The sequence below is a fragment of the Triturus cristatus genome, chromosome 1_2 (genome assembly GCF_964204655.1).
Source record: "Triturus cristatus chromosome 1_2, aTriCri1.1, whole genome shotgun sequence".
In the NCBI taxonomy this organism is placed as follows: domain Eukaryota; kingdom Metazoa; phylum Chordata; class Amphibia; order Caudata; family Salamandridae; genus Triturus; species Triturus cristatus.
The window spans coordinates 794,959,331-794,972,504 of record NC_140580.1 but is presented as its reverse complement, the minus strand read 5'-3'; the positions used below and the strand labels follow the sequence as shown (position 1 = coordinate 794,972,504).

At 47.2% G+C, this 13,174-nt stretch overlaps 1 pseudogene; it reads right to left on the bottom strand.

The window, feature by feature from the left end:
• Positions 1-1,023: 1,023 nt before the first annotated feature.
• On the bottom strand, positions 1,024-12,948 carry LOC146868053 (coiled-coil domain-containing protein 117-like; annotated as a pseudogene).
• Between the last annotated feature and the right edge of the window lie 226 nt (positions 12,949-13,174).

Below are 13,174 nucleotides of genomic sequence, written 5' to 3'. Positions count from 1 at the left end.
GCCTGCTAGGCACCGCCACCTTATTACTGTCCCAGCTCCGCCTGGCAGGCCATCGTAACGATTGCCACTGGCGGAAAAGCGTCAGACGGACTTTGCATCCGCTGCGATTCTCACCGCCATCCTAATATGGCGGTGGGTAAATCTCCTTACGATGACAGAACGATCGCCACTGCCGGCCTGGCGGTGGCAATCGTTCCGCCATCGTAATCAGCCCCACAGTAAGGAGAGGAGAAAAGGAATGCTAAATTTAAGGGCATTAACAAAAACATATACTTTTAGCAATGTAGACTAAAACGGTAAGACTTGGAGGAACTTGTGATTAATTACCAGGGGTGGAGAGAACTGGATATAGAGTCAACATGTACACTTCTTAACCCATTTTGTTGTAAATTTTATGTGTTTGGTATTGTATTTTTGACGTTTGTAATTTTTATGGGTATCAGAGATGAATTGTCGACTTTTGTGGTTTTTATTACAAAAGCAGAATATAGTTTTTATTAATTGATTGACTAAAACGGTCTTTGTTCCCCAAAATACAAATGGCAAGAGAGGCTTGCTTCTTGGTGTTGATTGTTTATGTACTCAAATTGAACTGCGTATAACGCAAATATAAGGCATTGCTTCGCTTTCCATCCTCCTGAAGTTACGAAAAGCAAGGTAAACATCTTGCATATATTATTTCAACTTCTTTGGGCAAAAATGAAAAAAACGAGTATAGCAATGTGCTTTAAATGGCTGACCTAGAAATATGTTAGGGCAGCATTCACATGCTTATTTATTGAAAATATTACCTGTGCCATTACCCTTTAGATCTTTTGCCTCATAGACAGATAGATAAAAGTGTAGCAAAAGTAACCAAGAATCCATTAAACTCCAAGAGTTACAACTCACTTTTCTCCAATTCATACATTCAAAAATACAATTCAACTTTTATCTCTCCACCTTGACACAAGATATATTAACCTTAAACAGTACATTATGACATTGAAACAAAGAAAGAAAACATTACATTTCAAGTGTCTATTATTTGAATTTTGTTGTTCTGAAACATCTCACATGCTGCTTTAAGGGTGGTAACTGAAGCTCCAATAGTTCCCTCTCCTCCTCTTCATCACAGGCAGATGCTAAGTTGTTACACATCAAGGTTGAAGATGTTGTTATACATTCACCTTTGGACAAAGTTTCATTTAGCTGCAGGAAAGTCGAAGTCATAGCAGCAGTATGTGAGTTTTCAACTACTTTGAAAGAGTATGACACTTGACTGCATCAAGCATCGGTGGTGACTTCCAGAGTCTCAACTCGATGTAAGGTGAGCTAAATGATCCAACAATTTTTTGGGTTAGTCCCCCAGTAAAACTTCTCTTTAGGTCTTCTTTAAAAGCATCAGACAATACAAGTCTTGGGAGTTTTCCATTACAGTTTTCGATTTCATCTTCCACTTCTTCATCACAAGTTAAGGTGTCGTCTGTTTCTTTGAGTCTTCTTCGAGCACTTATAGACTCATGTTCCCAGATAGTATGCTCCATTTCTTCATATATGGTGACTGACGAAAGATTACCACCAGCGCAGAGACTCAAAGGGGCATATTCTCAAGGACTCATCGCCGATTTAGCGGCACTTTTTTGCCACGAAAGTGGCGATAGATTTATCGCCCTATTCTTAAGCCTGCGCTAACAGCGGACATCGTCAGTTTACCTGTGATAGCTGCCGCTAAAATCATCGCTAAGGCTGACAGCGACAACTAACGCTAATCATATGACTAGTAGGCGTTCCCGTGCAAAAACTCCCGATAACACCACTTTGCGATATTCTCAACGACCAGCCAGATCTGCGATGCGGGCCAAAAACAGGCGATAAGGCACGTTAGCAGCAGGGACTTAAGACCTGCTTTTTTCTGGTCTTAAGTAGGACGAAAACCTGCAGTATAAAAGGAGCCCAGCCCAGAGCCACATCTGAAGCCCAACAGATACCATGGAGCTACTAATCATGCAGCTTGGAGACCCAAGAGGGCCTCAACACCCAAAGCCACCCCCCCAGGACTACCACTGAGGCCGCGCAGAACAAGACAGTGTACCTTCCGAAAACGCACCAGCCTTATAGACTTAACACCAGAGGATGTCATGGCCCACTACAGGCTCAAAAGGACAACCATCATCCGCATCCTGACACACATTGCCCACAGGCTGACGGTACCAACACAGCAGACAACCAACATCCCTCCGCAGGCAAAGCTGCTGGCTGTGCTGTACTTGTTGGCCTCTGGTACCTTTTAACCAATAACTGCCAGAGTCGGAGGAGTCTCACAGCCAGCCCTATTAAAGTTCCTCACATCCAGCTTGATACCCCAGCACCTTCATTTCCCACACACTGAGCAGGAACAGCTGGAGACCAAGCAAGGCTTCTGCGCCATAGCTGGCTTTCTGCACGTGTTGGGGGCAATTGACTGCACACATGTCCTACTTGTGCCCCCTGCCTACACTGCACACAATTACCACAACAGAAAGCACATGCATTCCAAAAATGTGCAGGCAATAGTGGACCACTGGGGACTGTTCACCAATGTCGTCGCCAACTCCCCAGGCAGTGTGCATAATTCCTACATCTTCCGACAGTCCATCATCAACCAGCACTTTCAGGATGGCACCTATGGAAATGCACTGCTCGTTGGTAAGTACCAAAGGAACACACCACACACCTCAACTCCACAATCATACAACTCACAACTGTGGAAATGCACAGGTAACAAAATCACATACAACATGCCAACCATCATGCCCACCTACCAGAAACAACAACACAAGGAGACTAACCATCCACAAAGGCATAGCCCCTCTGCCACATAATTGCAGAATGTGGAGAGAGGTGGTAACCAAGAATGTGCAAAGGAGGCAAATGACCCATGAATAAGAATGTACACAATGCCAAGTGTGGCGGTGATGTGCTGGACAGTCTTGAGTATGCAGAGCACAGACATGTCCATGTGGACATGTACTGCTGGTGTTTGTAGTGTAGTGGACTGTGGACGCAACCATGTTACCTCAGGCAGTGGGAAAGATCATGGACATGTAGCTATGTGGCCCCCCCTGGAAGCGTAAGCATTGTGGGCTAGGCCGGCGTACGCCAGTCCAGCGTAGGAGTGTGAATAAATAGCCCGGGGCTCGGGGCGTGGTTCACTTTCGGGATGGCCACCAAAGTAACTACTGCGTGTGTCTCGGTGTCCACCATATCCTGACCATAGGCCTACACACACGTGGCCGACCACCTTCAATGGCCAAATCTGCACTGGCAACAAGGTGGCTACGTCACACGCCACCCGGTGCACATCTCGTCATCGCCTGCAGGGGAGTGTCTGCCAGGGCAGCGCCCCTCACCCTGCCATGATGCCGCCGCCGTGACCCATCCGACTCCCAGCGGTGATTGCCTTCCCCTGCGCACCCAGGCCTCACGGCTCACCTGCCAACAACAGCGTGTCTCCACGAGGGACCACCACGTGCCCAGGCAATCTTCAAGCCCGAGGCCCGCGAGTTTGGCAGCCTCCTCAGCCGATCGCTGGCTTCCACGCAACAGGCAACCAGCGCACCCTGTGGCACCGTGGAGTTCTGTGTGTGCTCACTGCTCCCTCCGGCCTACACTGCGGTCCAGCAGGTCTCAGACAAATCCTTTCCAGTCAGGCCCTCCAGACCTACTGCATCATCGCAGGCTGCACACCTGCTCATCTCTTCAGGTGAGCCTACCCTAGTGCACCGCAAGTCACGACCAGCCTCCAGGCCCACTGCATCATTGCAGGCTGCACACCTGCTCAGCTCTTCAGGTGGGCCTACCTCAGTGCACAACAAGTCATCGCCACGTGGCAGTAGGCCTGTGCCGGACGCAGTGCCACAGGTGCCACTAGCTCTACGCACCACAAGTCACTGTCCAGCCTCCAGGCCACTGAATCATCACAAGCTGCACACCCGCTCAGCTCTTCAGGTGGGCCTTCCTCAGAGCACTGCAAGTCATCGCCACGTGGCGGTAGGCCCGTGCCGGACGCAGTGCCTGAGGTGCAACTACCTCTGTGCACCACAAGTCACCGTCCAGCCTCCAGGCCCACTGCATCATCGCAGGTTGCACATCCACTCAGCTCTTCTAGTGGGCCTACCTCAGTGCACTGCAAGTCATCGCCATGTGGCGGTAGGCTCATGCCGGATGCAGTGCCTCAGGTGCCACTACCTCTGTGCACCACCAGTCATCGTCCTGTGGGGCTACCCCACAAGTCCACCTCCAGTCCCAGGCAGGCCCACGGAAAGCCTGGGTAGAACATCTGGAGACGTACTCCGAAGTGCACGACATCCCAGCGCGGCAGCGGCGCGCGCGTAGGCATGTGAGGAGTGTGAAGAAATGGCCTGGGGCTATGGGCGTGGTTCAGTTCTGGGCTCTGGGCGTGGTTCAGTTACAGGCTGGCTACAAAAGTAACTATGGCGTGTGTCTCTGTTGTAATGTTGGTGCCTCCCGGCCCATAATCGACAATGTTGCAATGTAGCATGCACCCGGAGGGCGGGTTCGCCCGAATGGATAAATAAAGGAGCTCAAGACCGCTCGGGGTCTTGGCTCATACATGCCAACTGTTTTGTGTGTATCTTCATTGCCGCAGCATAATCTAAAGGCCTGGCCTCAATCGCATCGCGAGTTCTGCCAGGCCTGTACTCTACATCTGTATCCGCCCTATCCTTACCGTAGGCCTACACAAACATGGCCGCCCACCTTCAACGGCCAACATTACAGTGTTGTTGTCAGGCTTGCGGATATGCGCAGACAGGCATGACAATGGTGTGCCGTAGAAGTGCAAGTGATGCAACTGCACACACAAGTAAATAGGCTTGAGGAAGGGAGGAGCAGCTGTGAGGCTTCGTAATACACATTGATCCCGCACATTTGCCAGAAGCAATACATGGCAAACATGAATCCGAACGTCGCACAAATCACACACCACAAAACTTGTAAGTCTGCCAACACAGCATGCAGAACCACCAATTTACACTAATCTCACTTACCTCTCACAGGTGATCAAGGATATGCACTCTGCTTGTGGATGATGACACCCCTCCGAGCCCCGAACACCCTGGCCCAGAGGCAGTACAATGTGGCCCACAAACGCACCAGGGGCATTATTGAGCACACATTTGGCATGTTAAATTCAAGTTTCAGGTGCCTGGACATCACAAGTGGAAGACTCCTGTACAGCCCAGAAATAATGTGCAAGATGAACTCTGCATGTTGTGGATTGCACAACATATGTGTACGCACCAATGCCCCATGGATCCAAGTGCCAGATGCACAGGACGATGATGAGGAAGATTAGGCAGGTGGACCGCACCCCACTGCAGCTGCAGCAGGAATAGCCTGAAGGAGCACAATCATTAACAATTTCTTCGCATGAGCACGTCACATTGTGACTGTCCTTAGCAATCCTGGAACAGTACAAAATGACCACATGAACAGCATGTGCAAATAAATTAATTGCAACACACATTCCCTGTGTGCATGTTTGTCCATGCATTAGCACATCATTCTGACAAGTGTAAGTGCAACGTTAAGTGCTAACAATCTCACAAATAGCAGAAAGATGGTGGGTATGTCACCTCTGTACAGAGAGGCTGTTACAGTGTCATGTATTTGAAATGCAATTTCAGGGTGTCAAATGTAGTACGTAATCCTACTTATCATCTTATCACATTTGTACAAAAACATGACATGTAGGCTGCCATTGGTGTTCATAAAAAGGCAGCAGGTTGTCCTTTGGGATCAAATATGACATTTCGGGTGTCATTTGGGGACAAATATGACATTTTGGGTGTCATTTGGGGTCAAATATGAAATTGCGGGTGTCATTTGGGCTCAAATATGAAAGCCCCTGATGCAGAAATGCACCCTGTGACTCAAGTCCCACAACATGAACAACATGGACGTAGGGAGGATGGGGGCACCGTGAACACCCCAGTAACATGGGAGATGCACACCAGCCAAAAAGCCAGCAGGAATCCCTTGCGTGGAACACACCAAGGTGTCCCCCGGACATATGTGCCATGTACAGATCTCATAAGTACACAGACGTCATCCAGCAATAGTACTGAACAGTGTCAGCTAATAGGTGCAAGGTGAGAAGTCACGCGCTTCCGCACAGCTACCTGTACCCATCACTGTCAGACTGCAGCAATACACCACTGCTACATCAGAGCATGCAAAATTGACCATGAGGGCACATACATGGCTGGTAAGGGTTCAACCGTACCAGAAGGCGAAGTAGTGACATCCCCCCCTCAAAAAAAGAATCCACATCACATTTCCAAAATGCAAGCAGATGGCAGACAAAAATTATGCATGAAAGCTCCATTGTCTGAACTAGAAAGCGGTAGTACATCTGCACCTCTGACCTTGCGCCCGGCACCCCCTGAGAGATACCATAGCAGCTGATGACGACTCCCACACTACGCACAGTGCTGACCAAAGACCAACATATACACACCCCACACACAGGAGTCCTTGCTCGCACTTCTCTTGCATGTAATGACCTTCAGACTTACGCACAGACCATCCCAGGAGTCCAACCGCTGCACACTCAAACAAATCATTGCTCCGAACTGTGGCATCCACATAACTTTGACTTTGACTTTTTTACACACAGCCCTATTTCCTACATTGACGTGGGGCTAAGTCGGGAAATTGCGAGATTGTTGTTTAGGAGCAATAAGGCCACAGCTAGTTCACACATTCCCAGTCATCTCACTGCCTATCTGAGTCACGGTCAAACACCTTTATGTTTATATTTATGGTATTTATAGAGCGCACGGCTACCCGCAAGCATCCCAGCGCTACAACAGGCGTAGATCAGCTATCTCCGTAAGAGTTAAGGGAACAGCCATGTTTTAAGCTTTTTTCTGAAGGACTGTTAGTTTTTGATTAATCGTTGCTCTGGGTCCATGCTGTTCCAGATTTTAGGAACCAGGTGGAAGAATGATCTTCCTCCCCACCTTGATCTCTTGACTCTGGTGATATTCATGAAAAAACTCATACCTGACCTGAGACAACGGCGGGGTGTATAGTGGGAAATCAAGGTTCGCAGCATTTCGGAACCTCTCGCGTATATGGCTCTATGAGCCAGGCAGAGGGACTTGAATTTAATCCTGGCCTAACTGGGAGCCAATGTAGCTCCCTTAAGGATGCTCTTACTGTCTGGTTCCTGGTATCCTGAGAAGAAGTCTTGCAGCCGCATTCTGCACCACCTGTAATCTATCAGTGACATATTTAGGGGACCTGAGGTATAATGGGTTGCTATAGTCAAGTCACTAGACTACCAAGGCTTGTACAACGGTCCATCTAGATTTCTCTGGAAGTAAGCTCAGGATTTTCTGGACCATCTGGAGTATTCCAAAACAAGTGCTCGCCAGTTTTTTGGCTTGTATTTCCATGGTTAAATTCTGGTCGAGCCAGATACCCAGATTTTCTATGGAAGTTTTTGGGGTAGGGAGGGACCCCAGTTTGCTGGCCAAGTGATCTCTGGGCGTGGGCTGAAACTGCTGCCCAGAATCATAAGCTCAGTTTTCTCCCCATCGAGCTTAAGGCTGCAGTCGGCCATGCAGGCTCCTATTCTTTCCAGGCACGGGGTTAGTTGCCTATGGTTTGAGTCGGGGGAGTCTGCTATGAACACCACTAGCAGTATGTGACCCAATGGGCTCAGGTATATGTTTAAAAGAGTAGGACTCAGGGAAGATCCCTGAGGTACTCCCCATGGGGCTGAAAATGTGTCTGATAGAATACCAACCTCCATGCACTGAAAGGATCTATTACTCAGAAACTAGGCAACCCATTGGTTGGCAATACCTTTGATCCCAGTGTCTTTAAGCCTTTGAAGAAGGATCCCGTGGTCTACAGTGTCAAAGGCCGCACTTAGATCTAAAAGCTGAATAGCTGCGGCTCTTCCTTGATCAAGTATGCCTTTTAATTTCTCGGTAACCACGAGTAATGCTGTATTGGTACCATGTTCTGGTCGGAATCCTATCTGAGTCGGGTGTAAGAGGCCATTATCTTCCAGAAATTGCGAGATGACAATGTTCACGTGTTTTTCCGCGATCTTACCCAAAATGGGCAGCAATGAAATGGGGCAGTAGTTTGAGAGGTGGGGTCTAGGTGGGGTTTTTTCAGCAAAGGTTTTATAATAGCTTGCTTTCATTCTTTAGGTACCATGCCCCTCTCGAAAGACAGGGAGATGAGGCTAGTGAGTTGGACTAGGACACAGTTCCCTCCTTGAGCAAGGATGTGTGGTGGAACAGGGTTTATAGGGGACACTAATTTGATGTTCTGTAAAAGGGAACTGGCCTGATCGTACATGCGCATTGATATCAGTTCCCAGGGAGTACCTTTTTTTGGAGTCACTGCACCTACATTCATCCATACTTTCATACTTGCTTGATCATAGACATCAAAGAACAAAGACAGTCCATAAACAAAACAAACGTAAATATGTGGATCATGTGTTGGACAACAGGCTATGCAGTACAATAAATGAATGCAGTTACAAATAAATTCAAAGTGCAGTGAGTGTCAATTGGATACAAAAAGACGAGAGTATACATAAAAGCAATGTTCAAACTGATATGTCATTATACCAATTATTTAAAATTTAGACAATACAATTACATATAGGCTGAAAAACATTTCATACTAATAGTACAATATTCTTGGTGTACATGACAAGAAAACTACAAAACAGTCGACGCTGCGTTTTGGTGAGATGTAACTCCTTCACCTTCTCCAGGACAACAGAGTTTTCTAAATACAGACTAGATAACAGAAAAACTTTTCTAACATTAAATCAAATAGGTATCAGTTTGTTAAAGAGAACTTTGTCTATCAGCATTTTAATCAATCATACATCTTGTCTACTGATATGCATTGCACTATTTGGGATACTCCAGTTGGAATATAGTTCAAGTTACACAACACATGATCCAAAGGTGTAAGGGGGAAATTAGATGGTACTACAACCTACCTAATTAAAATTTCAATTTAAAGAGCTTTTCTGTCACTTGATAAAAGCAGAAGAGAAATTCTCCTCCGTAAAGTTTTTTTATATTAAAGGGAGACCTAAAATTTAAAAAAAGGGTTTTATTCAAAGAGAGGATTATCTAAAAAGTGTTTAACATATCTTTTATAAGTCAATCACTCTTGTGGCATACCTTTGCATTGGTAACTACTCCTTAATATCTGTGTTTGTTGGAGCCACCGATGAATGTTACCTAAGCGGAATTAAAATAAAGACCTTAGGAAAATAAAGGGATATTGGATATGTTTCCTTGTTTGGTAACCTTTAACCTAGGAATACATTCATAAGAGCAGGACTTACCATTTGAAATCTGGTCAGTACATAGCACAACCAGTGCGCCATGACTTTGGCTTCAGTTGTTAGAATACGCCGTTTTCAATAATTGATGTTTTATACTGGATAGAAAAAATGGGTGTGTTTTATTACCAGAGTAACTAAAGTAATTGTTTAAATACGATTTATGTTAAGACACATCTATATATATTATTAGTTACCTGGTCCAGTTGCTTGATGATAGTGCAACAGTAAAGATAAAATCTGTAATGTCAAGGAAGAGACATAAATACAAAATGATAATTAGACTTTTGTGGACATATGACATCATGGAGTGAGATTATGTCCCATCCCTATTCGAGTATTAGGGTACCTCCCTCTTTTTTTATTATCTTGATCATAGACATGACACATCTGTGTGAATTAAAATGTTTTAATCACATTCGGTGGAGTGTTGAAGCTGGACCAGTACATGGCCATGCAAACCCCACTTTACATTGTTGCCCCGTGGAGGGCCAGCCAGAGTCCTTTAGGAAATGACAAGTTCATTGGAAGAGGAGTTCAGTCCGCAGTCTGATTGCTGTGTCATTGGTAACCAAACCAAATATGGCAGTCCATGTCGAGGGCCAAGGTGAGTGTCGCAGAGTGTATCGGGGGACAGTGGAACGTGTTATTCCAGGGCATGATGCAGAGGGCAGAGCCAAGCTGAAACAGGCCATATGGCGGAGATGAATGCTACTGCTTCCTTCTTAGCAGAATGGAAGAATCATCCACATCATCGTCATCTGATGTGTGATGTGCATCACATGTGGGTGGTGGTGTTTTGTCTGCAGCACTGTGTGGCAGTGACACATCAGGGTCCGGAGGTGGAATGTCTGCCGCACTGTGTGGCAGTGACACATTAAGGGCCGGAGGTGTATTGTCTGCCGCACTGTGAGGCACTGACACATCAGGGGGCGGAGATGTGGATGGAGTAGCAGCAGCAGCATTCATCTGCGCCAGGCCTTGTGGCAGCAATGCCATGATGAGGATATGCAGGCCATGGAAGATCCCAGCTACATCTCGCTGGTGTCCAGCCGTGGCAGCCATTCTTTCCACCTGCATCCGCTCCATTTTCTCCATGATCCTCCCCATGTGTCCCAACTCCCGGCTGACATCTCTGGAGCCACTGTGACTACATAATTGTTCTTGTCTCAGAGTCATGACTCCAGCGATGTCAGCCATGGCTTGTTGGAGAGCATGGAGCGGACAGCCATCGCCTTCTGGCCCTCTAACACATGGCGTTGGATTGTCATGTGTTGGTTGCGGGGGTCCTGAGAAACAGCCGTGGGGGTGGGTGCTCCCTGCTGTGTGGTCTGAGCAGGGTGTGGGCTCTCCTCGTTGCAGCTGGGCTGCACTGCTTCTGGGGGTGGGGGTGCTGAGGGTGTCCATGAGCTGTTGGAGGATGTTGGGGTCAATGGTGTAGAGGTCCTCTTCATCATCAGTGAAGAGTTGTACGATCTGCTCTGCAGGAGGTGTTGATTCTCGTTCTGCAATGTAAAGGCAAGATGCAGGTTAACAGTGTGTTTTATGTATGTTCACACATTGGACAAGTTTACAAACAGACTGCATGACAATGTACATTGTGACTGTTTGGGAGGAGATGCCTATTAGATGCAGGGCAGTGGACATTACTACACAATCAGGGATGTGGGGTTGTACTTGTACATTATTGTTTCCTACTATGCCAAATGTGATTGGCCAGTTTCTACACACAAGCGGCAGCAGTTGTGTCCTCTGTTCTGTTGTGAAAGTGTTGCAGTTTGTACCACATTGTTGTCAATGTTGATGTGCTCTGATTCTTCTGTGTGTGTGCTGCATTGTGGGAGAGTCACCCCTGCAGCTCTGATTTTACTGGCCCATATCCCATTCAGGTGGTGTACCTTTCACTTCTGTGCTTATACAGTGCTGAGATGTTGCAGACTTGGGTAAATTGGGCTCTTGGTGGGAGTTGGAACTCTTGGGCTTGGTTTGTCCGCAGATGTCTTGTTGACGTCAGGGGTTGTTTGTGCACGTGGATGTGTCAGAGTGTGACATGCTCCTTTACGAATGTGGTCCACACTCAGCAACCTCAGTGTCATGGCGTGCCCCATGTCTTGATAATTGGACTGCAGCCATGCTAATCATCATGCAGTGTCAGTTGCATTGTCAGTGTGGCTCACGGACCCGTAGCTTTGCTGGGTTCAGCACATGTGCATGGGTTTGTTGTGAGATTAGTGATGTGTGGGGAGGGCCCCCTCTGGGCACATTGTCGACGGGGGCCTACTTGCTGTTTCTATGTGTGCTGCAGTATGCCACGGAGATCAGGGACATGATCCAGAGTCATTGTGGGTGTTCACTGTGCTATACTTAATTGTGCATGTGTGTCATTGTACCCATCTCCCCCCGACTCCCCAGTCCCTGCTCGTTACTCACCCTGTTGCTGTTGGGTCAGGTCACGTTGAGCAGGGTCCCGTGCCCCAACTCCTGCCACCGTCTCCCCACTGATGACTGTGGACACCATTTCCTCCATCTCATCCAGCTCCTGCTGTGGCGCTGGACTCCCACCTCCAGTCTGCATTGCGGCTTTCTGGTTGTTAGCATGTTTCAGCATGGTTTTGTGCTTCACATCATTCCAGCACTTCTTGCAGTCGTCCACTTCCCTTCTCTTCACTCTGACTGCATTCACCTTGGCCAAGATGGACTGCCATATTGCATTTTTAGTTGCCAATGACACAGTGGAGGTGATGAACAGTTGTTGGGGGTGTTCCATCACCTCCGTAATCAGGATCTTGTTTTCCTGCAGACTGAATGGCGGGTTCCTCTTCTTCTTCTCCTTGCTCTTCTCCTTCCCCGAGATCCCTGGCTGGTCCTTCCGGGGGGGGGGGGTTGTGGGGTTCTAGTTCGCCTCTGTAGTTGCTCCAGCTTCCTCCATGGTGCTTCTCAGTTGTTTGTTGGGGGGTTTTCTGTGTGTTTTTTGCAGCTTTTATTGTAGTTGTCCTGACTGACGTGGGAATAGCAAGCCTGGCGCTGATTATTACTGATATTTTTATCGCTGTTGGGCCCATCACCACTTTTTTCACGTTCTGGTTTCCTTTTTTAGCAGCGTCCTGTTAATTTTAACGCAGAGAATTGACGCGTTATCGGGGAACTATCGCCTGTTGCCGGTGTGTTGAGAATACAACCGTAAAATGGCGTTAGTTTCCCGCGATAGACGCCGTTATGTAAAATTGTGTTAACATAGGTTGGCGATGATTATCGCCAATTCTTGAGAATATCCCCCAAAGGGTTTACCACTCCTCCACCTACACATTGGCCCCAATCATCAACTTTTATGGTGTTAGAAACAGTTGTGTAGTCTGTAAAAAAAATCCTAGATGGTAAATCATCCCCCACATGATTTACATCTTTTAACTTATGTTTCTTGCCATAATGGAGGAGGTTCATTTTTATATGTTGTGCAGATCAATGTAGCTATGGAGAACATTTTTGTGCCCCAACTTGGCTGTTCCATTTAAGCCAACACCAGCAGCAACAAACTGGGATTGTTGCTCAATGATTTCAGTAGGACAAGACATTTAGTCAAAAGTGGTATCAGAGTTAAGCAAATGCAGTGGCCATACTTCAGACACTCCAATTATGTTTCTGTTCATAGTCACAGCTCCAGATTTCACCTCGACCACTGCTGCATGTGGATGGTCTCGAGCTCCCCAGTCCTCACTAACCCAGCCATTGACCAAGGTTCTGGCCAGCCTAACTTCCCAGCTGCCAAGTGGTTGGGGATATTTCATCATACAACAGTCA